The sequence below is a fragment of the Schistocerca piceifrons genome, chromosome 2, assembly GCF_021461385.2.
Source record: "Schistocerca piceifrons isolate TAMUIC-IGC-003096 chromosome 2, iqSchPice1.1, whole genome shotgun sequence".
NCBI classification, from domain to species: domain Eukaryota; kingdom Metazoa; phylum Arthropoda; class Insecta; order Orthoptera; family Acrididae; genus Schistocerca; species Schistocerca piceifrons.
Window position 1 is genome coordinate 249,192,648 of NC_060139.1, and position 27,535 is coordinate 249,220,182.

A 27,535-nucleotide genomic window follows, 5' to 3' on the forward strand; every position below is an offset into this window, starting at 1 on the left:
AACTCCCCATGTATGCCAAGGGGTAGATACCCATCCCCTGGGGCATCGGGACTCCCAGCAATGGCCATCCTGCCAGGTGGCTTTCCTGCAGCTACGTGGTGCCCGTGGGGAGGGCCCCTGGTGAGAGTGGGTGGCATCAGGGTGGATGACACGCAATGAAGTGAAGTCCATCTCTTGCTGATTGTGAAACACCAGCAGTCTCTAAGCCATCATGAGCTCAATCCAACCCACAGAAGCATGACCCTAAATCCACCATGGGAGGAACATCAGGCTAAGGATGGCAGCGGACAACATTTGCCGTGGTACCTTGTATGTTCGAGAGCTGATGGGAATCTTTCATGACGATGAGGCCTCAGTTTTTTGTTGAGCATTTAGAGGACAAGTTTGGGAAGGTGGAGGGCTTGTCCAAAATGAGATCTGGGTCAATCTTGATCAAAACACCATTCTCTGCCATCAAAACACCATCCTCTGCCCAGTCACAGGAGTTACTAGCTTGTGACAAGCTGGGGATGTTTCTGTAACCATCACGCCCCATAAGAGCTTAAATATGGTTCAGGGTATCATATTTCACAGATACCTTCTTTTGCAGACCAACGATGAGCTGCCCTCCAGTTTAGAGTGGCGAGGTGTAAATTTTGTCTGGCGTGTCCACCAGGGTCCGAAGGATAATCAGGTTGCCACCGGTGCCTTCATCTGGGCCATCTAGGGTGACATGTTGCCTGAGAAGGTCAAGGTGATGGTCTACCGGTGTGATGTAAAGCCCTATATCACTCCCACGATGCGATGCTTTAAGTGCTGGAACTTCAGCCATATGTCTTCCTACTGAACTTGAAGCGTCACATGCTGAAATGGCGGGTGCCCATCAAATCCCAATACTCCATGTGATCCACCTCCCATCTGTGTCAACTGCGGAGAGCACAATTTGCCTTGCTCGCCTGACTGCAGGATTCTCCAGAAAGAAAGGAAAATCATGGAGTAAAAGACCCTGGATCGACTGACCTACACTGAGGCTAAGAGAAAATTTGAACACGTGCATCCTGTGTGTAAGACATTGTCTTACGCCGCCGCTACAAAAGTTCTGGCACCATCAGCTCTGCCAACCCACCTCTCAGTTGGAAGACTAAACCTGCCCCCTTGATGGTGGGGAGTTTTCCTCCCTGTTTCTCCTATACTACCTACTTTGGGAGCAACACCCCCCCCACCTACGGGGACATCCGTCCCCACTTCTAAGCTAGAGAAGAATAAGCCTTCTTCGGCTTCTCTTGCTAGGAAGGGGTCCCCTTGGATCACTCCCTTCCCAGGTTTCTTCTAGTGGGAAAGACGACACATGCCAGTGACTGAAGAGCCCAAAAGCAGCTGGACACAGGGCTTCACGCTCATCCTCAGTCCCGGAGACTGAGCTAGTGAAGTCCTCCCAGCAAGGGAAACCCAAGGAGCAGCAAGACAGATCCAAAAAGAACACCCCTAAGACCTAGGAAATTGCAGTGACACCCACAGCCACACCCACACCCACACCCACACCCACCACCACCACCACCACCACCACCACTACTACCTAAAAGCTCTGTGGCTGAGGATGGGGTGGAGATTTTGGCGTCCACTGAGGACCTAGCTCTTGCCAGACCCTCAGAGACCATGGATATAGACTGCTCACGCAATAAATCGGTTACAGCAGGTGACCCTGAGGTGTAAACTGCCTCATTGAATGTTCCATGCCTTCCCAGTCTCACAATGTCATCCTCCAGTGGAATTGCAGCGGCTTTTTCACTGCCTGGCAGAGCAATGGCAACTATTAAGCTTTACACCTGCTATCTGCATTGCCCTCCAGGCAACCTGGTTCCCAGCAATGTGGACCCCTGTTCTCTGTGGCTATAAGGGATATTGCAGGAACTGTAGCATAGTGAACATGTGCCCCTTTAAACCTCTTTTGAAGCTGTGGCTGTCAGAATGACGACACAGGAAATAACTGTTGGCAATGTATATCTTCCTCCAGACGGTGCAGTACCCCTGTATGTATTAGCTGCACTAATTGATCAACTCCCTAAACCTTTCCTGCCTTAGAGAGATTTTAACACCCGTAACCCGTTGTGGGGTGGTACCATGCTTACTGGCAGAGGCAGAGAAGTTGAAACTTCACTGTCGCAATTCAACCTCTGCCTCTTAAATACTGGGGCAGCCACACATTTCAGTGTGGCTCATGGTAGTTACTCAGCCATTGATTTATCAATTTGCATCCCAGGACTTCTCCCATTTATCCACTGGAGAGCACATGATGACCTGTGTGGTAGTGACCACTTCCCCATCTTCCTGTCACTGCCCAGCATCAGGCACACAGGCGCCAGCCCAGATGGGCTTTGAACAAGGCGGACTGGGGAACTTTCACCTCTGCTGTCACCGCTGAATCTCCCCCACACGGTAACATTGACGTGATGGTTCAGCAGGTGACTAGCACAATAGTTTCTGTGGCAGAAAATGCGATCCCTTGCTCTTTAGGGTGCCTGAGGTGTAAGGTAGTCCCTTGGTGGTAGCCAGAAGTCACTGAAGCAATTAAGGAGCGTCAGCGAGCTCTACAGCGGAATAAGCGGCACGCTTCCGTGGAGCACCTCATAGCTTTTTAACAGCTACGTGCCCGTGTTCACTACCATTGGGTGTCACACATCACCTTCCCAAGTCTGGGCAAATATCAAACATCTTTCCGGGTACCAGGCCCCAATAGTTGTCCCCAGTGTTACCATAAATGGTGAGTTACATACTGAAGCAAATGAGATTGCTGAGCACTTTGCTCGAGCCTCTGCATTGGAGAACTACCCCCCCCCCCCTCCCCCCCCCTCCCCCCCCCCTCCCAGTCTTTCGCACACTCAAACGGTGGCTGGAAGGGAACGTCCTCTCATTCACTACACGCTGCAGTGAATCCTATAACGCCCCATTCACAGAGTGGGAGCTCCTCAGTGCCCTTGCACATTGCCCTGACACAACTCCTGGACCCGCATCCAGCCAGATGATTAAACATCTCTCATCAGAATACAAGCGACATCTTCTACCGGCCCTGGTGTGATGGTGTCTTTCCATCTCAATGACAGGAGAGCACCATCATTCTGGTGCTCAATCCCAGTGGAAACCTGCTTGATGTGGATAGCTATCGGCCCATCAGCCTCACCAACGTTCTTTGTAAGCTGCTGGAAAGTATGGTATGTTGGTGGTTGATTGGGTCCTGGAGACAGGTGGCTTGCTGGCTCCATGTCGGTGCGGCTTCGGCCAGAGTCGCTCTACCATTGATAATCTTGTGTCCATATAGTCTGCCATCTGAACAGCCTTTTCCAGATGGCAACACCTGATTGCCATCTTTTTTGACTTACGCAAAGCATACGACACGACTTGGCGACGACATATCCTTGCCACATTGTATGAGTGGTGTCTCCCGGGACCACCCCAATTTTTATCCAAACTTCCTGTCACTCCGTACTTTCCATGTCCAAGTTCGTGACTCCCATCTTCCAGCCATATCCAGGAGAATGGAGGCCCGCAGGGCATTGTATTGAGTGTCTCTCTATTTTTAGTGGCCGTTAACTGTCTAGCAGCAGCTGTCGGGCCCTCTGTCTCACCTTCTCTGTATGCAGATGACTTCCACATTTCGTACTGCTGCTCCACTACTGTCCAGTACTGTTGTTGCTGAGCGGCACCTCCAGGGAGCCATCCACAAGGCACAGTCATGGGCTATAGCCCAAGGATTCCAGTTTCCATCTGCAAAGTCGTGTCGTGCACTTCGCTTGTCATTGTACCATTCATAAGGAACCCCCACATAAACTTAATGATGATCTACTCACTGCAGTGGAGACATATCCCGATTCCTAGGACTGTCCCTCATCTTCGTCAGCTCAAGCAGAAGTGCTGGCAGCATCTCAATGCTCTCTGTTGCCTGAGCAGCACCAATTGGGGTGCAGATCACTGTACGCTGCTGCAGCTCTAAAGAGCCCTTGTCCAATCCCGAATGGACTATGGGAGTGTGGTTTATGATTCGGCAGCACCGTCAGCATTGCATTTGCTCGATCCTGTGCACCACTCTGGGGTTAGATTAGTGACAGGAGCTTTTAGGACGAGATTGGTGACCAGTGTACTGCTAGAGGCTGGTGTCCCTCCACTGCAGAGCAGACGTGCGCAACTGTTCACCAGTTATGCAGCACACATTCGTAGTTCCCCAGAGCATCCGAATTATTGTCTCCTTTTCCTGCCCACAGCAGTCCATCTCCTGCATCGGTGGCCCAGATGTGGCTAACAATTGCAGTTCGCCTGCAGTCCCTTCTCTCTGAACTGGAGCCCTTCCCTTTACCACCTCTACTTGTGGTCTGTTCACGAATGCCTCCATGGTGTACGCCTTGGCCGCAGCTTCGTCTGGACCTTTGGCATGGCCCTAAGGACTCCGTTAACCCCACTGCTCACTGCTGTCACTTCCTCTAGATTCTTGATGTGTTCCGGGACTCTGAAGTGGTTTACACCGACGGCTCAATGGCGGATAGCCACGTAGGCTTCATATATGTTCATGGACATATTGAGCAGCACTCTTTGCCAGTTGGCTGCAGTGTTTTCACTGCAGAGCTGGCGGCCATATCTCGTGCCCTTGAGTACATCCGCTCATGCCCTGGCAAGTCATTTCTTCTGTTTACTGACTCATTGACCCGCCTACAAGCTATCGAACAGTGCTACCCTCGCCACTCTCTGGTATCATCCATTCAGGAGTCCGTCTATGCCCTGGAACAGTCCTGCCGTTCCATGGTGTTCGTGTGGACCCCAGTACATGTTGGAATCTCCGGCAATGAACTTAACAGGATGGCCAAACAGGCGACGCGGAAACCACTTCTGGAGAGGCATCTCCAAAGCTGACCTGTGATCTGTTTTACACCACAGGGTTTTCTGGTTTTGTGAGATGGAATAGCATAACAGCACGCACAACAAACTGAATGTCATGACAGAAAAAATTGGAGTAGATGTGAATGATTTGGATCTAGTACCTGTCTCTTCAGTTTTTGCAAGAATTCCAACCATATAAGGCAGAAGTGATAGATAACTTACCTTCAGAATTTCTAAAATCTTTGGGGAATGTTAAAGTTAGTTAAAATCAAACAATGGAAAGTCCAGGTTGAAATATTATCATGAAAAGATAGACTGCTAATACTATAAAGGTGACATATTGAGTTGCAAACAGGAACAGTGGAAAGATGTTGACCACTGAGCTTTCAGCCAAAGCCTTTTCCAGAAAGGGAAAAACACACATGCACACATGACCACTATTTCTAGCTGCTTCAGGTTGACTGGAGCTAGCAGCCATGAGTAAGGTATGTTTATTTGATTTTGTGAATTTGTTCCCCCCCTCTCCCCTTTGTCCCCCTCCCCCCTTTTTTGACCCCCCAGGGGTCCACAACTCTTTTGTGGATACGTACGTGGCGAGCACGGGGCCCTGAGCTATTGCAGCCTTCTTTCTCTCCTGGGCTGCATTTCCTTCCCCTTCCCCTCCTTTCCCCTCCATGCTCCTTTCCCCTCGCCCTCTCCTCTCCCTCTCTTGGTGTCCTTGCTTATGTTGGCCCCGCTATCCTCCTGGTTCTGTTGGTTTTAAAATTCGGCTTTGTTGCATAATCATGGCCTCCTTTTGGCATTCCTTGGTCCCCCTCTGGGGTTTGACCTCCATTACAAAATTTCTCCTCCGTAGTGTGAGCCATTTGGGGAAGAGCACCTTACCTGGTGTCTCCAACGTGCGCCCGCCTAGTACATTCCACCTTCTCTTTCACGTCGTTGTCTGATGCTAGGGTGCATAGCCAGCACGGCAACCAGCCCATGTGGTGGGGTCGCTATGTACCCTTTTGGTTGAGCCCCCTGAACACACAGGGAACACACTTCCGATACCTGAGCTGTGACCTCCTCATGCATGCCTTGGAGTGGTTGCTCGTCATCCTGGAGCATTGGAACTGCTGGCAATGGCCGCCGTGCCAGATGGCCCTTGCTGTGGCTGGGTGGCGCCCGTGAGGAGAGCCCCTGATCGGAATGGGTGGTATCAGGGCGGACGCTATGCAAATGAAACACATACAGGTCCAGAACTCTGGCCGTTCTTCTGCGGCCATCTCTCTGCGTGGAACTGATTCCTCAAGTGCTGCATCTCTTGCCCCTTCGGCCTTCCCTTCCATGGGTACCCCCTGGGAAAAGGGTCAGGCCCGTCGGCTAGGGGCAAAACCTTTCCCCCATTATCTAGTTTGCACCAGGACTGATGGAGATACTTTCACCAGTGTCAAACCTTTATTCTTTGTGGAACACATTGAAGACAAGTTTGGCGAAGTGGAGTCCCTGAGCAAGATGGGGTCGGGTTCGTTGCTGATAAAAACTGCTTCAGCTGCCCAATCTGTGGCCCTTCGTGCCTGTAACCATCTTGGTACAATTCCTGTGCCCATTACCCCCCACCAGTCTCTAAATGTGGTACAAGGTGTGATTTTTCACAGGGACCTCATCCTTCAAACTGATGAACTTCGGGACAATCTCGGACGGCGGGGTGTTCACTTTGTTCAGCGTATTCAGAAGGGTCCTAAAGACGATCGCATTGATACTGGTGCCTTTATCCTGGCCTTTGATGGGGGTACCCTCCCTGAGAAAGTTAAGATTATGGTTTATCGGTGTGATGTGAAGCTGTACATCCCACCTCCTATGAGGTTTGAAGTGCTTGCGTTTTGGCCACATGTCTTCCCGCTTTTCTCAGGCCCCTCTCTGTGGTGACTGTGGATGTCCACTCCATGATGGGAGTCCCTGTGTTCCCCCTCCTGCATGTGTAAATCGTCATGGTAGTCATTCTCCACGTTCACCAGATTGCCCAGTATAAAAGAAGGAAAAAAAGATACAGACGTACTCACGTTTAACGTACACAGAGGCCCGTAAGAAATATACACGTCTTAACCCTGTGTCCATAACACCTAGTTATGCCCTGGTTACATCTTCACCCCTTCCTCCCCCTTCCTTACCCCCATCCTGGACCCCTCTCCTCCCCCCCCCCCTCCCCTGTGGCTCCCACACCTTCTCCTCTGGGTGCTGCTCCCCCTCCCCAGCCGGAGAAGTGTCCCACTCCTTCGGCGTCTGCCGGTCAAGGGCGCCTGTCCCAGGATGCCCCTTCCCGGTGCCTTCCAGGCCAAAGGTCTGCTGCTGTGCGATGACCGCGAGAGCTGCAGTCTGTTGGCCCCCAGGTCGCCTGGTCTCTTTCTGTTCCTGATCTTGCTGCAGCTGGCTCCTTTATGCCACACAGCCCTCCTCGATCTCAGCCTGAAAAGAAGAAACATAAGACCCGGGACAAAGAGCCTCTGGTGTCACCGGAGGTCCCTTCCCCGACTTCACAACTGGATTCTGACCTGTTGTTCATGGATGTCGCCCCCTCCTTGTCGGTGACGGGTGGGGACCCGGTGGTATGACTGGCTTTAGTGTGTTCAGCCCCCCAGCCCCCATTTAAATCATCGTTCTGTGGTTCTCCAAGGGAATTGTAATGGATACTATTGTCACCTTCCGGAACTGAAATCCCTTCTTTCGTCCTACTCTGCAGCTTGTGTGGTTCTCCAGGAATCTCATTTTACTGATGCTCACTCACCGACCCTCCATGGGTTCAGTGTTTTCTGTCGAAATCGGGTCGGACCCCTGCGGGCTTCTGGTGGCGTTTGTATGTTGGTCCGTACAGACATTGCTAGCACATGGATTCCTCTCCAAACTACATTGGAAGCGGTTGCTGTTAGGGTCCACTTCGACTCTGCAGTCACAGTTTGCAATCTTTATCTCCCTCCTGACAGGACTTACACCTGCTGCCTTAACTGCCCTTCTTCAGCAACTTCCTCCTCCCTTCCTCCTCCTTGGGGATTTTAATGCTCATCATCCCTTGTGGGGCAGTGCCTTTCCATCTAGACGAGGTCTTCTTATAGAGCAGTTCATTGCAGACCACGACTTGTGCCTTCTTAGTGATGACTCCCCTACTCATTTCAGTGCCGGTCATGGTACCTTTTCTGCCATTGATCTTTCTCTTTCTTCTCCCTCTCTCCTCCCTTCATTACACTGGTCGCCGCATGACGACCTTTGTGATAGTGACCATTTCCCATTGATTATCACGCTCCCTTCCCACTACCCGATGGACAGGTTACCTCGTTGGTCTTTCCAACGTGCCGATTGGCCTCTATACACTGCACAGGCCATTTTTTCTCCCTCTTTGTCGGGTAGTATTTATGACGTCCTGCGTGACGTGTCTGACGCGATTGTTTGTGCTGCTAGCCTTGCTGTCCCGCGCTCATCTGGACCATTTTGTCGTCAGCAAGTCCCGTGGTGGAGTACGGCCATTGCCACTACCATCTGTGATTGCTGTCAAGCTTTGCAACACTTTAAGAGGCACCCATCCGTAGCCAGCCTTACTACCTACAAACGCCTCCGCGCTAAAGCCCGTTATTTAATCAGACGGAGCAAGCAGATATGTTGGGAACGATTCGTTTCTTCCCTTGGTTCTACTGTCCCTCTCTCACGGGTATGGGCTACACTTCGCTCTCTCCAAAGTTGCCATCGGCAGTCCACCCTCCCAGGCCTTCACCTCCCAGATGGCATTTGTACGGACTCATTAGTTCTTACAGAACATCTTGCGACCCATTTTGCAGTGACGTCAGCGTCAGCCTCCTATCCAGCTGCTTTCCTTCATCAAAAACAGCTGGCTGAAGCTTCCACCTCATGTTTTTCACCCCTTGTGAGTCACAATCTTACAATGAACCTTTTACTGAATGGGAATTTCTTTCTGCTCTATCTTCTTCTCATGATACAGCCCCTGGCCCAGATTCCATTCATAACCAACTGCTTCAACATCTCAGTGCTCCACAACGGTAACATCATCTTCGGGTGTTTAACCGTATCTGGCTCCAGGGTGACTTCCCTTCTCAGTGGAGGGATAGCATCATGGTTCCTGTCCTTAAGCCTGGTAAGAACCCCCTATCTGTTGACAGCTATCGGCCAACTAGTTTGACCAATGTTGTTTGTAAGTTACTTGAACGGATTGTAGCCCATCGGCTCAATTGGGTCCTCGGATCTCGGGATCCATTGTCGCCTTACCAGTGTGGCTTTCGAGATGGATGGTCTCCAATCAATCATTTACTTCGCTTGGAATCTGCAGTTCGGCAGGCTTTTTCCCAGCACCGCCATTTGGCTGCGGTGTTTTTTGACCTTCGCAAGGCCTATGACACTGCCTGGCACCATCACATCTTACTCACTCTTCATCAGTGGGGTCTTCGGGGCCCACTCCCAATTTTTATCCGCCAGTTCCTGATCCATCGGTCATTCAGAGTTCGAGTTGGAACTGTTTTTAGTTCTCCACGGACCTACAAGACGGGCATCCCACAGGGTTCTGTCTTGAGTGTTCTTCTTTTCCTCATTGCTATCGATGGACTTGTAGCCTCTGTCGGTCCTTTGGTCGCCCCTGCCCTGTATGTGGATGATTTCTGCATTTGGGTTAGTTCCTCCTCGATGGCATCTGCAGAGCGGCAGCTCCAGGTAGCTATACGGCGTGCCTCTGCATGGACCCTCTCACGCAGGTTTCAATTCTCTCCTTTAAAATCGCGAGTGGTCCAATTCTGTCGCCGTACTACGATCCACCCTGATCCAGAGCTCTCTGTCGCTGCACAACGATTGCCTGTGGTCCCACAGTTTCGTTTCTTGGGTCTTCTTTTCGACAACAAGCTCACTTGGCTGCCCCATATCAGACTCCTGAAGGTAGGATGTTTCCGAAAACTCGATGTCCTTCGCTTCCTTGCCCACTCCTCTTGGGGTGCGGACCGTTCCCTCCTCCTCCGTCTTTATCGTGCTCTCGTTCTGTCTCGCTTGGACTATGGTTGTCAAGTTTATGGTTCAGCTGCTCCTTCCACACTGCACGTGCTGGATCCAGTCCACCATCGTGGTATCCGTTTGGCTACCGGTGCCTTCCCTACTAGCCCTGTTGATAGTCTCCTGGTTGAAGCTGGGATTCCCCCCCTTTCTATTCGGCGGTCCCAGTTTCTGGTGTCTTATGCACTTGCTATCCATTCCTCTCCCACTCATCCTTCCTATTCTATACTGCTCCCAGACCACAGACATCGCCCACCCAACTCCCGTCCTCGGGCGCGTTTACCAGTTGGGCTCCGCCTTGCATCTCTTTGCCGTGATTTTCAGCCTCCTCCTTCGTTCTGTCTTCCTCGCTCCCTCCCCTCCACCCCCCCTTGGTTAGTTACTCGGCCTCGAATTCGGATGGATCTCCGCCGAGGTCCGAAAGATTCCATCCCCCGGTGGTGTTCCGTTCCTTTTTCCGCCAAATTTTATGGGAGTTTCGGGATGCTGTTGTTTTTTACACTGATGGCTCTAAATCTGCTGATCGTGTTGGGTATGCCTTCACGTCCTCTGTTGGAACGGAAAGTCATCTGCTGCCACCTACATGTGGGGTGTTTACTGCGGAATTGATGGCAATTTCCCAGGCCCTTACCTTTATTAAACAGTCCCAACACAACTGCGTTTTGTTATGTACGTACTCGATGAGTGGCCTTCTTGCTATTGACCGGTGTTTTTCGCGCCATCGCTTGGTCTCTGCCATCCATGACCATCTCGCTGATACTCACCGTGCTGCTTGTTCCATTGACTTCCTTTGGGTCCCTGGCCATGTGGGTATCCCGGGTAATGAGCTCGCTGATCGTTTGGCTGGGGGAGCAGTTACTTACCCCCCATTTTCTGTAACCCTTCCTGTAGTGGATTTACGGCTCACATCCAATCCCACTTTGCACAGTCATGGGCCAATTCTTGGGAGGCTACTCCCCCGTCTAATAAACTTCGTGCGATTATGGTGTCACCAGGTCCGTGGTGTTCTTCCTTTCGCCTCTCCTGAAAGGACTCGACCACACTGTGTTGTTTCCGCATTGGCCATACCAGGCTGACCCATGGTTTTCTTTTGCGTGATGAGCCACCCCCACTTTGTGGTTGTGGAGTCTTCCAGTCAGTAGCCCACATTTTGGTTGACTGCCCCCTTCTTTTGGCTCTGCGTGCTAAGTACAGCCTCCCCCACACTTTACCTTTGATGTTGGCTGACGATTCCCGGATGGTCTTTCTGGTTCTCGGTTTCCTCCGGGAAAGTGGTTTTTATTCTCAGTTTTAAGGTTTTCAATCCCTCTCTGGTGTTGGGGCAGGGCGGTGAGTGTTTGGGTGTCTCCCACTGTAAGCCGTGTTGGGAGATTCCCGACTCACCTCCCTGACCGAGCTCCTCTTTTCTTCCCATTTTAGTCTGTTTTTACCCACTTTTTTTTTTAGGATTGGTTAGTCTCCTTTTCCCATACGTACTTCTACGTTCTTGCGGTTGCTCCTTTTAAGTCACAGGTGGTCTTGCCTATGCTGCTTCAGCGTAGCGTTGGGTTCGATCTCTTGCTGACTTCCCTCATTTTGTTTTTACCATTGACAACATGACTGCACTTTTACCTTTTTAGCCTTTTCCCTTTTATTGTTGTGACTTTCCTGAGATATCACATTAGCAGAATGGACCACATTTGAAACAAGGGACTGATGACCTTGCTGTTTAGTCCCTTAACCCTCAAACAACCAACCAACCAACCCCTTTTTTTTTGAGGAAAGCTTCGGCTGAAAGCTCAATGCAAAATAATCTTTTTGTTGAGCCTGTCTGCAACTCAGCATCTCATCTTTGTGAGACTGGAGACTTACCATCATACAACTTGAAAAATATCATTCACACACTCTCAAAGAACAGGTAAGTGTGAGAACTATCAAATGATCAACTTAACAGCTCATGCAGCCAAGTTACTAACAAGAATAATACAGAAAAAAAATGGAAAAGAAAACTGAGTATCTGTTTGGATGACCACTTTGTCTGTAGGAAAGGTAAGGGCATGAAAGTGGCACTGCTGACGTGCTTGATAATGGAAGAAAAATTACAGAAATATAAATGCTAAAATGATTTTTTCATAGAAAGTGTTTGACAGTGTGAAATGGTGCAAGATGTTACATTTTGAGGATGATAGGAGTAAGATATAGAGAAAGATGGGTAATATGCGAAAGTATATTAAGGAAGAGGAACAATAAGAATGGGAGACAAAGAACAGTGTTTCACCCCAATAGTTCAATCTACACATTGAAAAAGGCATGATAGGAATAAAAAGATTAGAGTGGGATAAAAATTCAGCTGAAAGGATATCAATATGATTTGCAGAGGATATTGCTGTCCTCAGTGAAACTGAAACATTACCAGGACTTGATGACTGGAATGAATAGCCTGAGTACAGAATATGGAGGGAGAGTAATTCAAAGAAATAAGAAAGTAATGAGAGCAGAAATAAGTTTAGTGACAAAATTAAAATATAAATTATCATGAAGTACACAGAGGAGAAATTCTATCTTAGAAGCAAAATGAGACAAGATGGATGAATCAGAATATAAAACCAGATTAATATAGGCAAAGAGAACATTTCTGGCCAAATGAAGTCTACTAAAATCAAACATAAACCTCAGTTTTCAGAAAAAAAATTGAAAATGTACCTTGGGAACATAGCAGTTAGTTCAGTGAATCATGGAATGTCAGAAAATCTCAAAAGAATCTGTTAGAGATATGGTATTAAGAGGGAAAACTGAGACTGGAATACATGCAACAAATAACTGAGGGTGTAATTGTGCAAATGAGTCTGTATTTTATTGTATTGTATTTGTATTGTATTTATTTATTTATTTATTTATCCATCCTGTGGATCACATATTGTACAAAGTACACATGATATAGGACAAATCATTTTTCTTAACGAATATGTAGTTTGGAGAAAAAAAATAGGCAATGGACTGCCATTTAAAAAATGTACACAAAATTGTTCATTGATGAATATAGTAACTTCACATACAGAGAATACAAACAATTTACGTGGGGAACTAAGAAACATGTAGGCAATGTAGTGCTACTTTAAATTTACACAAATAATCACTGAGATTACAGGATAGTGAAAATGTCAACTGGAAACACAACAGAAGGACAATGTCATTTAAAAACTACATTAAACATGAAATTAACATTGAGACTTCACGGACAATTAAGTTTTAATACTAATAGAATGTGTACTTGTACAATCAAAGAGAGTTAAAAAATTTTGGGAAATGAAACTGAAACATAGTTGTGTATAGTAGAAATTAGGTTATTATTTTGCCTACAGAATGTTTTACTCTAATCACAGTATTTTACAAAGGAACTTTATAATTTTTCATTTCCAGGAATTCTTGTACTGAATAGAAACAGTGCTTTGTCAGAAATGCCCTTAGTTTATTTTTAAATATTGGATCTGGAGCAGTTTTTATTTGTTCTGGAATTTTATTGTGTAATACGACACCCAGATGAGTTATATATTTTTGGTATGATGATGTCCTTGAAAAAATTTGATGGATATTAGATTGCCCTCTGGTATAATGAGCGTGTATATCATTGTTTTGGATTAATTTGCCTGTTCTTGAGAGGTATTCCCTGGTGAATAGGATTGTTTCTTGAATGAATAGGGATGGGATGCTTAGAACATTAAGTTTTATAAATTGACATTTACAGGACTCCAGCTTTTTGAGGCCACAATTATCCTCAGTGCTCTTTTTTGTAGTTTAAATATATTTGTGCTGTGAGTTGAATTTCCCAAAAAGAGGATTCCATAGCGGAGCAATGAGTGGAACTGCGCATGGTATGCTTGCATTAGTGTGGATTTACTTGTAGTAGATTTTAGTATTCTTAGTCCATAGCACAATGATGAGAGTTTCTTTGATAAGTTGTTTATACGTGTGTCCCATTTTAAATTTTGTTGGACCCATAGACCCAAAAATTTTGTTGCATTTACATTTTCAATTTTATCATTATTTAACTTTACTTGGATAGTTTTTTGATTGGATGTGGGAATTAGAGGGAAGTTGATACATACAGTTTTCCCACTATTAACAATTAGGCCATTTTTGTTAAACTGCTCAGAAAGTTTTTTCATAGAGTTATCAGATATTGTCTGAAGGGATTCACAGGGCTAGATCCAGTCAACACTATGCTTGTATCATCAGCAAACATGATAGTTTTTTGTGGGCTCATACGTTCAACAAGATCATCTATGTAAATGAGGAAAAGTAATGGCCCTAGAACAGAACCGTGGGAACACCATATCTTATTGTTCTTTCCTCCGAGAGGAGAACTCTATTTTATTCTGTACATTAATATCGTATTGAAGTGATACCTTCTGTCTGCGGTTTTGTAGGTAAGAGCATAGCCAGTTGTGAGCCACACCTCTTATTCCTCTTCTTTCCAATTTAGCAAGCAGTATTTTATGATCTAGTACATCAAAGGCTTTAGAGAGATCTAAGAAGATACCTGCAGCTATATTATGTTGGTCAATTGACTTCAGTATGTGGTCCAACAGTTCAAAAATTGCTGTCTGGGTGGATAAAGATTTACTAAAACCATGTTGTTGAATGCTGATTGGTGCGTGGTTTTTTATGAAATTTATAAGCCTGTCATAAAGTTTTTCCAGGATTTTTGAAAAGATGCTTAATATGGATAATTGTCTATAATTGGATACTAAATCAGGAGAACCTTTCTTTAGTAATGGCGAGACTTTAGCTATTTTGAGAGCATCTGGAAAAATTCCAGTTTTTAATGATTGATTGTAGATGGTTGATAATGGCTTTACTATATGGGGAGCACACACCTTTAATATGAGGTCAGGTACTTCATCATAGCCACTAGAGATTTTATTGGATAACAATTTTATTATGTTCCTAATTTCATCAGGGTTTGTTTCATAAACAAACATTGTAGCATTAGTGCTGTTTGACGTATTGGTGGAATTGAAGAAAGATACCTTGCAGTTTGCCTGAATGAGATCTTCTGCTAGTGAGGTGAAATATTCATTGAACTTGTTTACAACTGTGTATGGATCTGTGACCTTAGAGTCATTAAGTGTTAGAGAAATGTTTTCCTTTTTAGGTGTTGAACTAAAAGTTTCTTTTTTAATAACTTTCCACATAGCTTTCATTTTGTTTGAAGAGTTTCTTATGAAATTGTCATTCCTTAAAAGTTTTACCTGTCTAATCACTCTAAGATAAGTTTTTCGTAGGCTTTACAATAGTCAGAAAATTCTTCAGTGACTATGTATTTTTTGGAGCAATATTGGAGAAATCTGTTTCTCTCACTAGAAATTTTGATTCCTTTTGTTACCCATGACTTTCTATTTTGATTGCTTGAAGTTTTTGTTTCAAAAGGAAGGTGTTATGGAAGCTTAAGAACATATTATCAACAGTTGTTTGCATGTAAACATTGTCCCAATTTTCCTTAGCTAATAGGAAGTTAAAAATCCTAATATTGCCATCTGAAAAGTTTCTTCTTTGAAATACTTTTTTGGGGCTGATTTTACTATTTTCCATGTCAACGCTCAGTAGTTGAGCATCATGGTCACTGTATCCCATGCTCAGTACTTCGCCAGTGAATTTGTAACCAGTATTAGTTATGAAGATTTGCTCAATTATCGAATCAGTATGCTCTGTTGATCTTGTTGGAGAGTGTATTGTGGGGATCATATTAAAGGATTTGGTCATGTTTAACAAATAAAGTTTAGCATTACTGTTTTTTGATAAATCAATGTTAAAATCACCACAAAGTATTATTCTCATATTTAATGAGCGGACACTATTCAGCAGAACTTCTAATTTGGTCATAAAATTTGGAATATTACTACTTGGTGCTCTGTATACATTATAGTCTGAGATGATGATGCCACAAGAGACTAATACATAGTCTGATGACTGATCACTTGGTGGGGAATCAAAGATCTTTCATAACATAATAATGAATGGTCAACAGTAATGAACAGCATTTAGTAAAGTTAGTCTGAGTTTCACTTTGAAGAAATTGTATGTATTTTATAAAACTGAAGCCACTTCAGTGTTCAGCCTGTGCTGTGAATACTCTTTCCTTGGATTGCTAGGTCACTGATGGCCCATCGTGTATTTAGATCATTTCTGAATGGAGCTATCAAAGCAATGGTTTTCACAAAAGCTAAATATAGTAATATTAATACAACTGCATTAAAAAGTGACAGAAAATTGTATCTTACATTTCTTACATCTATAATGTTATAGTTACTGGTTCCTATCAGTCTTTAAGTTCATTGAATGAATATACATTTGTGTGTCAGAAATTTAAATTCCACTTCCAATGTTGGAAGCTTTTAGATCAAATCAATTGATCAGAACAAATATAAAGAATATATTGTTAATATTTGCCCTGCACAAGCAAGACCTGTTGTGATTTTGTATTACCTATGTCATACTATTCTCAGTACTAACATTCTGTTTAAATGAACATCAACTGCATACCCTCTTAACTAAATTTCACTGTTAAGAAAGGAGCAAATTGTTCCATAGTACACTATTTTTAATATTTGGTTATATTATGGAACTACAGATTTCTCCACAAAGAAAATAAATATGCTTCATCCACAGTAATTTTCATCAATGTACACACTCAGAACTGGTACATAAACTTACTATGGTGTGAGGAGAACTGCCTGCTTTCAATATCAATAACAGACATTTGGTGACTGTTGCTTTGAGGCACAGATCACTGAAGTGTAATTCTCTTATACCAGTAGTAGCAAAATGTTATCTGCATCACAGAATAAGATTGTGGTGTGTCAGCTACATATGGGAGTTCATATATTAATATATCTGAAGAAGACAAAGAAACAAAGGACTAGGTCCTGAGCCACATCTTGTATTACAGTTTGACAGGTGGATTGAAAGTTTACAATCTTAACATCTGATTTGTATGTCAGTTTAGTGCTCTGTTTTGGCACACTACTAAAGAAAAGAAATTTTTTAATCTGCAGTTTGTTTACTGTCATAAACTGTCACATAATTGCCATAAAATTACCCTAATCAGTGTTTACTAGCAACTTCTCACATACATTATTTCAGTAGATTTTAATCACTGTTCAGTGATTACAAATACATGTCTTGTAAGGTGAAACAATTTGGTAAAAACCTGAATTTGTGAATATACTTATTGCGTATGATTTAGATCACTTACTAATTTCTTGTACATATGTTAATCACAAATCTAATGACTTGCTAAACTTTTCAGTTATAGAAACATTTAACTGGCCATCTGAAGGAAAAATAGAATTCAAGGATGTCTCCTTGTCATATGACAAAATGAATCCACCAGTCCTCAAAAATCTCTGTTTCACAGTGCAGCCTAAAGAAAAAGTAAGCACATTTTTTGCCAAATTAAGTGTAAATTTCATGCTAAAATTTTATATTTGTTTTAATGCAGTCTTATAAAAATTTCCGAACTTATTATACTTAGAGTTCAAATTGACATTCCAGGCCAGATTTCTTACTGGTTATCTGAAATGAACGTCCATTAACACTGACTGCAACTGAATCACATAATAGTGCCTAAGCAGGGAGGGGGGGGGGGGGTGGTAATGCAGCAGATGTTTTGCTGGGTGGTCACTGAGCTGTTAAAGATTGAGCAAGCAACTTAGTAAAATGTCAGTGCCTCCACATAAAAAGGTTACCCTAGAAAGAGAAAGAACATAGTGTGACAATTATGTGGGTGTGCATAGTTACAGAAACTACTATATAAGTTAAAACAGAGGGGTAGAGTAGGGTGGGCAGTGAGTACCATCTACAGTCATTGCCAATAGTTCTGTGATTTTGGACGGCCTTGAATTCATTTAACAGTTATGTTTTATCACCATGGTGGTTTTGTTGCAGTCACAATGCACAACTGCACTCAATCTACATGGGGAAAGTGAACTTGGGCTTTTAGTGAGCTTTCACTTGTTAGCTATGGTAGTAGCATGGAGGGCACTAATTGGAATGTTGAACACACAGTTCCATCCCTTGTAGACTGGTCATGTGTCCATACTTCTTAAGATTTCCACTTCTTTATGTCCTTGCAGATTGTGTTCATTGCATCTGTGATAAACAGCCCATCTGTAACAGAATTAATAGCATTTTACAGTTTTCTTACTATAGTAAATTATCAAAGCAGTTTATAATAATGGTCAATGACCTTTCCAGTTAAATGAATTGATCCACCAAAAGTATAATCTTCCATAATCTGTTTTATTACTGAATGTCAGTTTTAAACTTACTGTCTTCGTCACTCTCTTTCGCTGAACATCTAATACTACTTTGATAGCAAATATTTACAAAAGGGGCTGATATTTTCATTGAAAAGTTCTCTCTATGAACTGCACTTGAATAAAAGTCCATTCAGCCAATAACCCACACACCTAACCATGCCCAATAAAGCAGGGTAGTTGCCCACATGGTTTTCAGACGGTTTTGTTTTAACAGGCATTCAAACCTTTGGTTCTATCTTTAATATACAAAACTGTGCCATCTGCACTATTCACCATTTTAAGCAGATACCAGTTTCCTGTGGCAATGTTCACCAGTGCATCAGTGTTTTCTACAGCATTCTTAAACTTCGCAATATGAGAGGAGTGATAGCAGTTGCCAGCCATGGGCTTGGGACTCCTGGTTCACCATACGTGTAGCAAGCAATGTCTCCATCTGTGACCTCACTACACATGGCACTACACACTATTAACCATTATTTGCCAGAAAAGAAAATTTGTGCTGTAATTTAAATGCTGTCTCCAATGTGCCTTGTGTACTGCTTTCCATGGTTCTGTGGATTATGAAGACATGATATTTTTGCATCCACAATCTTTCAAATACCAAGAGAATCTAAACTGTGCTGAAATATTTTGAATCCAGATTTCTAACTTCCATCAGGATCATCGTCAGGATTTCCTTCCAGCGAGCCGGGTAGGAACTTTATGAACGATATGCCTCCATTGGTTTCTGTCCTGGTATAGCTTTTCCTTCTTCACTACGTCCCATGTTACTTCTCTCCTCTTGACCTCCCTTAACCTGGTCTGTCCATCTCTTTCTAGGCCTCCCAACTGGTCTTCTTCCTGGTACCTCCATCTCCAAATACTGGTGTGGAGTTTGAGTCAAGTGCATTCACTTCACATGGACGAACCACTTGAGTCTCAAAGCACTCATTCTCCCCTTTGTAGTCAATTCACTTGCAGGTATCTCCTTACATAATCATTCCTGACTCAATCTCCTAGTTTTTTGTAGAGCTGACCTAAGGAACTTCATTTTACATGCCTGTATTTGACTCTATTCTCTCTTATGACACAGGCCTCTAGACTATACATCATGATTGACTGGAGATACATTTCATACATGGGCTGTTTGGCTCTTTGAGGGGCTTCCTTGTCCCAGATTAGATTTCATACTTAGTGAAAGAAGTTAGATTCTTTTGTTATTCTGTTTAAGACTTATAGTTTAGAACTTCCATCGTGTGATATGATGCTACCCAGATAATTGAAGCTTTTCACACATTCAACCTTCTCCACTCCAGTAAGATATGACAAGGTGTGGGTGTCCTGCTCATCTTCATTGCCACTGTCTTGTTCCTACTCACAGTTAACTTGAATTTTTTAAATTTTGTGTTCCAGTAATCTAGTCTCCTCTGAACCTACATTTCCATCTCTCCCCAAATGGTGATGTCATCAGCAAAAACAAAAGCCTTGAGATCTTCATTTTCTCCTTCCTTGGTCTCTTTCATGATTGTGTCCATAAGTGTAATGAAAAGTAAAGGGGAGAGCAAACTGGCTTGCTGAACACCTCTTTGTCTTAAACCATTTTGATCTTCCACCTCCTACTTGTACAATGCTCTCTCAACCATTGTACAGCATCTGGGCTTCCTTAATTAATGTATCAGGAACACTGTTTTCTCAAACATTCCCATATTTTTATCCCTTGGTACATTGTCAAATGCTTTTCTAAATCCATGAATACGACTATCAAGTCCTTTCTTTTTTCCCAGTATTTCTCCATTAACTGACGGAGGAAGAAAATGAGATCCATTATTCCCCTATTACTTCTGAACCCATGCTGTTGTTCCTCTAATTGGTGTTCTATAATTTTTCTGCAATCTTTTTTTCCTATGGCCTTCTCCCTTATCTAAAGGCAGTGTGATTCCTTGGTAGTTGGTGCACTTCTTTCTACTACCTTTCTTGAATGATGGTATTATAATTCCTTTTCTCCATTCATACGGCACTTTCTCTTTCCATATCACCCCCAGCACCTGGTGTAACCGTTGTATTTCATGGATTCCTGCAGCTTTAATCATATCCGCTGTCAGCTCACCTACTCCAGCTGCTTCCCACTTTTCATCTGTTTCAGGGAATTCCCAATTTCTAACCAAGAGATTGAATCCTGCTCTTCCTCTAGTTCAAAGACTTCGGTGTCACTTTCTTGTGCACCTTCCGCATTCAGTAAGATTTCAAAGTAATTCATATCTCCTCTGATATCTTCCATGTTCCTGATAATATCCCCATCATCTGTTTCAATTGTTTTTATGTCTTATCTATCAGATCTTTTACTTTTCAGTAACCCATATAGCAGATTTTGGTTCCCTTTGCTATCCGGCTCTAGTTTCTGGGTGAATATTTCCCAACTCTCCTCCTTTTTTTTTCTTTCACAATTCTCTTTGCTTGGAGTTTCTTTTGTTGGTATTCCTTCTCAAATGTTGTCACCTTGTGTTCATGTTCATCTTTTGGTACCAGCCCTTGGTTCCGATTTTTTCAAACTCCATGTTTTTCTTTGCCATATTATTTTTTTTATTGCGTGTTTTACTCTATCATTCCACCAACTGGTTTCTTTGTCTTCAACTTAACCCTTTGTTTTTCTGCATATCTGCACAGCACTATTAACTATTGATGTTCTAAATATGTTCCACTCTTCCACTACACTACCCCTTTCAGTTTTTGGCAATTTTTGAGCTACTAGATATTTGAAACTTTTCTTATTTTCTTCTTTCGACTTCCACTGCTGAATTTTTGGCATTCTTTGTACAGCATTCAAACTTTTCATCTAATAATTTACATCAGCTACTAGTAACCTGCGGTCGCTATCAAAGTGTTCACTTGGTATGACTTTAGTGTCCCTTACTTTTCCTCCAATTAATTTGTCTGTTAATATATAGTCTATAACGGTCTTAATTTGCCATCTCAACCATATCTAGTAATCTTATGGCTATCTTGTTTCTCAAAGAATGTATTCTTCACTAAAAGATGATTGCTTATGCACAGACTTCGAATTTCTTCACCCTCAACATTTCGTCTTCCGTATCGAAAAGGGGGCCCCGATCACCACCTCATATCCATTTCTATCCATGCCAATCTGAGCATTCAGATCCCCAATTATCATAATGCTATTGTCTCTTACTTGGTCTTAAAGTTCTTCAAGGAATTTCGTTTTTTTCTTCCTCACTGCACACTTGCTAAGGTGAGTACACTTGGAGTATAGTAGAACTATTCTTTCCCAAGTTCACTCTTTCTCTTACTATCCTTTCACTTACAAAGCTCACATCTGTAACTGGATCAATGTCTTTGTAAAACACAAACCCCACTCCATTTTTGCTTCTTCATTGTGATCCTGCCAGTATCTGTACCCCCCTCTCAACAATTTAGTTATTTTTCCCTCCAACTTGGTCTCACTCAATCCAAGAATATGACTTTCTCCTCTCCATCATGCCTACAATCTCTTCAGGCTTTCCTGTCAAGGTTATTAAATTTAATTTTTCCACTCTCAACTTGTTTGTCTTTTTGTTGGGTTCTAGTTTTCTGTTCTTGTTTACTGTATCTTCTTGGGTTATAGTTTTCTGTTCTTGTTTACTGTATCTTCTTGGGTTCTTTGGTTTTTCTTCAGGCTGTGAAGAGCTGTCATTCGTTCCAGGGTATCTAAGATGTCTACAGCTCATGAAATGCCCCACCATTACTTCTACATTATCTAGGCACCGTTACAAATACCATAAAGAACACTGTCTGGCTACTTTCTTTTTCCCACTTGATGGGCAGCAGTGGTCTTGACAGCCATTTGTGCATGCGTGAGTGCTGAAAGTAACTGCTGACAGAACAAAATAATTATTTAAAGTTTTAATATTTTTAATACATAAGGAATTCCCATTGTCATAGGTTGGTATAGTCGGCCGGACAGGAGCTGGTAAATCATCAATCATTACAGCTCTCTTCCGTCTAGCACACACAACTGGGTCAGTTATTATTGATGGAATTGATACTAAACATATTGGGCTACAAGAATTTCGCCGAAAACTTTCAATAATTCCTCAAGAACCGGTTATTTTTTCTGGAACAATGCGCTCAAATCTGGATCCTTTTGATGAACATTCAGATGAGGAATTATGGCAAGCTTTGGAGGAGGTAAGTCTCTTTTCTGTACTATTGCTTTTCATAATAAATAAAACACATAAATGCATGGTGTTGGCTTTGATTTACCTTCATGTGCCTGTTGTAGTTGGAGTAGTTGTAGTCAAAGAAGTAGAGGACCAAAACTGCTTTAAAATTCAGGATTCCTGCGCCTTATTTTTATGATTAACTTCAGTTACTGACATAATTATACTACATTCTGTGTACAGAATAAGAGTAAAGTGGTTTCTTTTGTCTCTGATTACATGCATCCATTGTTCATATAACTATACTTTGGAAGTCTACACATTTCTAAGGCAGCTGGTGAACCACTGAATACTTACTTCCATGTCAGAGCATGTACACTATGTGATCAAAAGTATCTGAGCACCCCCATTTTCAGTCAGGTGTCCAGATACTTTTGATCACATAGTGTATTTCCTCTCACAAAGTTGTTGTGATTGCTGTCCCATGTTGAACATAAATGTCGTTCCTTGATGCAGTTCACCACATACAAAATAAAAGCACCACCTCCACAAGCTGTACCTTTACACTTCACATCTTATTTTATAACTTACAGTTGAGAGTATCAGTTGCAGGAAGACAATAGTGTTATGTATCAGCAAAATATTTTTGAGAATTGTCAACTTTTCTGACAAACTTTATGCACTCAAAGTTCTGTAGTAAATAGGCATTTTGTAGATTTTTAGTTAACACACTACTGCTAGTAAGTAATGAGCCACTGCTTTAAGACTTCATGTAGCTGTCAATCACTAAACCACAGTCCAGTGTATGACTAGCTACAACTTAGATTACACAAAAGGCGAAGATTCTTAAAACTACATATGATGGAAGTGTTCACCAATAATAAGTAAACTGTAGAAGTTCATTTATAAAACTGAAATGTAACTAGTTTGGTAAAAATTTAAGTGCATAATGAAAAAAGCTTATTCAATGTTTCCATGTGCTGTTCGTCAGTATGGCACATCAGAACAAATGAACTGATTTAGGAAATAGAATAATGCTTACTATTGTCAAATCTTTCTAATTACACGCGCCTGAGGAACAAATGTAATTTCTTTCTTAAGTTACCTGAAACAAAGTGAAAGTAGAAATTTCTGCATGGATTATGGATAGTAAAGTTTTCTTCAAATAGCAGAGAAAACAATGGTAACAAACCTGTAAATTTCAGTAATCTATGGCAACTTCATGGCTCTGGAACAGAATGAAATTGTACAGCACTTCTTCGCAAGTAAACGCCATTCATAAATAGCAAGTGACATTTCTGAACCAGGGACTTAAATGATACATGACTAATTCTCTTGATTCACTGTACTGTGGGGTTAAAATTTCAAAAGGTGCTTAGAGTGGAGTGTGTACTCTTCAGTTTAACATTATATTGCTGTTAACACCAAGCAACTTGGTCACTCTGGTACCTCTGGCACTGACTCCTATGCACACACAAATACTGAGGAAGATCAAACAATGGAAAACCCAGGATGGAATAATGACAATATTACATAAAGGATAGATCGCTACTCACCATATAGAGATATTGCCTCTGCTATATGGTGAGTAGCAATCTGTCCTTTACGTAATATTGTCATTAAGTACAGCCTAAATATTTTTTTACTTATAAAATGTATTTTATTTTTATTTGGTAATCCACTGTATGTGTTACTTGTTGTGGCTGATGTACCCAGAAATTGGTGCCCCCCCCCTCCAAAAAGACACCAAAAAGCACAAAATTCTGGATGAACTAACAATCCCTACAACAGTACAGGAATTCGGACTGCACCAGGAAACCAAACACAGTGCAAATAGAGTTTGAATCCCATGCAATTCAAAACAGCCTAGGACAAATATTTTCATAAGTTCAGCATTTTCCATACTGGTGACATTCTGCCAGTTGTCTGCAGAGTGTTACTGTGATGCGAAGTACGGGAAATTGTATTTAGCATAGGCACCTGTTGGGTGCAGAATGTAAGGACAATAGGTTATTGTAAGTTGGGGCTGAAATAATTTCAGGAGTGGAGAATGTATTGTAAGGATCACTCCCATAAGCGGAGTTCAGAAAAGCTGGTGGTGGGGAGGATCACAGTTTCATCTGAAGAACTATTAGCAAGTTCACACAGTTTTCAGAGCCAAACATCTTTGATTCACATACTGCCTACAGAAATTGAAAACACATTTCAACCTTTCCAGCTCACATTTTGAAAGTTTCCACAATGAGAAAAATTGACTTTTTCAAGCCCTTCGTAATGAATTCACATTATGTTATCTGGTTACAAGTTGTTAGTGGGCAAGCAAATGAAGAGTTTAGTAAACTGGAAGACTGTGACAAGTTATGTTTCCTAAAGAATGCCCAAAAACATTGCATTGCAGCTTCAAACATGCGATGGAAAAGGTGTGCTTATCAAGCGCACCACCAAAACGTTTTATGATTCTAGACTCTTATTATTTATTCAGAGAATAGAAGCTGTGTTGATATTTTAAAGGTTGCAAAAGTGATGCTGTTATGTCTGTGTAGTGGTTCCACCTGCTTTCTTTATTTTGTTTGTTGTCCTCGGTGTCGACGTACTGCGTTGCTACACTGGCTGAAGAATCCGATTTGTAATTCGGACACTGACGACGGTAAATAATGTAGCCGACAGATCAACAGTTATGTTTCAGTGTCTTACTTTTGCTGTTTGTAGCCCCCCCCCAATAATACACAATTAACCTCAATAGTTTGCAGGCAACCTCCACATGCTGCAACCCCCCCCCCCCCCCTGCGGGTCCGGGGATTAGAATAGGCCCGAGGTATTCCTGCCTGTCATAAGAGGCGACTAAAAGGAGTCCCTCCCCTTCAAGGGGGTAGTTAGCGCCTGCGTCCAGAGACGGACGGTTCCACGACCTCTATTTGCGGTCATTTTGGTTTTTCTCTTCTTCTCATTTCTTCCTTACTTTGGTTGGTTCCTTACTTTGGTTGGTTCCTTACTTTGGTTGGTTCCTTACTTTGGTTGGTTCCTTACTTTGGTTGGTTCCTTACTTTGGTTGGTTCCTTACTTTGGTTGGTTCCTTACTTTGGTTGGTTCCTTACTTTGGTTGGTTCCTTACTTTGGTTGGTTCCTTACTTTGGTTGGTTCCTTACTTTGGTTGGTTCCTTACTTTGGTTGGTTCCTTACTTTGGTTGGTTCCTTACTTTGGTTGGTTCCTTACTTTGGTTGGTTCCTTACTTTGGTTGGTTCCTTACTTTGGTTGGTTCCTTACTTTGGTTGGTTCCTTACTTTGGTTGGTTCCTTACTTTGGTTGGTTCCTTACTTTGGTTGGTTCCTTACTTTGGTTGGTTCCTTACTTTGGTTGGTTCCTTACTTTGGTTGGTTCCTTACTTTGGTTGGTTCCTTACTTTGGTTGGTTCCTTACTTTGGTTGGTTCCTTACTTTGGTTGGTTCCTTACTTTGGTTGGTTCCTTACTTTGGTTGGTTCCTTACTTTGGTTGGTTCCTTACTTTGGTTGGTTCCTTACTTTGGTTGGTTCCTTACTTTGGTTGGTTCCTTACTTTGGTTGGTTCCTTACTTTGGTTGGTTCCTTACTTTGGTTGGTTCCTTACTTTGGTTGGTTCCTTACTTTGGTTGGTTCCTTACTTTGGTTGGTTCCTTACTTTGGTTGGTTCCTTACTTTGGTTGGTTCCTTACTTTGGTTGGTTCCTTACTTTGGTTGGTTCCTTACTTTGGTTGGTTCCTTACTTTGGTTGGTTCCTTACTTTGGTTGGTTCCTTACTTTGGTTGGTTCCTTACTTTGGTTGGTTCCTTACTTTGGTTGGTTCCTTACTTTGGTTGGTTCCTTACTTTGGTTGGTTCCTTACTTTGGTTGGTTCCTTACTTTGGTTGGTTCCTTACTTTGGTTGGTTCCTTACTTTGGTTGGTTCCTTACTTTGGTTGGTTCCTTACTTTGGTTGGTTCCTTACTTTGGTTGGTTCCTTACTTTGGTTGGTTCCTTACTTTGGTTGGTTCCTTACTTTGGTTGGTTCCTTACTTTGGTTGGTTCCTTACTTTGGTTGGTTCCTTACTTTGGTTGGTTCCTTACTTTGGTTGGTTCCTTACTTTGGTTGGTTCCTTACTTTGGTTGGTTCCTTACTTTGGTTGGTTCCTTACTTTGGTTGGTTCCTTACTTTGGTTGGTTCCTTACTTTGGTTGGTTCCTTACTTTGGTTGGTTCCTTACTTTGGTTGGTTCCTTACTTTGGTTGGTTCCTTACTTTGGTTGGTTCCTTACTTTGGTTGGTTCCTTACTTTGGTTGGTTCCTTACTTTGGTTGGTTCCTTACTTTGGTTGGTTCCTTACTTTGGTTGGTTCCTTACTTTGGTTGGTTCCTTACTTTGGTTGGTTCCTTACTTTGGTTGGTTCCTTACTTTGGTTGGTTCCTTACTTTGGTTGGTTCCTTACTTTGGTTGGTTCCTTACTTTGGTTGGTTCCTTACTTTGGTTGGTTCCTTACTTTGGTTGGTTCCTTACTTTGGTTGGTTCCTTACTTTGGTTGGTTCCTTACTTTGGTTGGTTCCTTACTTTGGTTGGTTCCTTACTTTGGTTGGTTCCTTACTTTGGTTGGTTCCTTACTTTGGTTGGTTCCTTACTTTGGTTGGTTCCTTACTTTGGTTGGTTCCTTACTTTGGTTGGTTCCTTACTTTGGTTGGTTCCTTACTTTGGTTGGTTCCTTACTTTGGTTGGTTCCTTACTTTGGTTGGTTCCTTACTTTGGTTGGTTCCTTACTTTGGTTGGTTCCTTACTTTGGTTGGTTCCTTACTTTGGTTGGTTCCTTACTTTGGTTGGTTCCTTACTTTGGTTGGTTCCTTACTTTGGTTGGTTCCTTACTTTGGTTGGTTCCTTACTTTGGTCTTCTCCATCTCACTGTCTTCCTTACTCTTACCCTTGCCTTCTTCTCATTGCCTTTTCTGTTCTCCGCCTCGGCGTTTGAGACAGTCTCTCTCTCTCTCTCTCTCTCTCTCTCTCTCTCTCTCTCTCTCTCTCTCTCTCTCTCTCTCTCTCTCTCTCTCTCTCTCCCCGGGGTAACGCGTAATTCCCCGCCCTGGGTAGACAAGTAAGGCACGCACGTACCCCCTGGTAAAGGCCAGGCCCAGGGACGGGTGATTGCCTGAGCTGATATCTTCTGACCATGCCGATTGGTCCCTCCGTCTGTTTCTCGGGAGGTGTGACCTGAGGTGTAAACATTCACCTGAGGCGAGAGTG

At 43.0% G+C, this 27,535-nt stretch overlaps 1 pseudogene; it reads left to right on the forward strand.

Annotated features, from left to right (window-relative positions):
- Positions 1-27,535, forward strand: part of LOC124775295 — a 119,958-nt pseudogene that overhangs the window by 77,322 nt on the left and 15,101 nt on the right.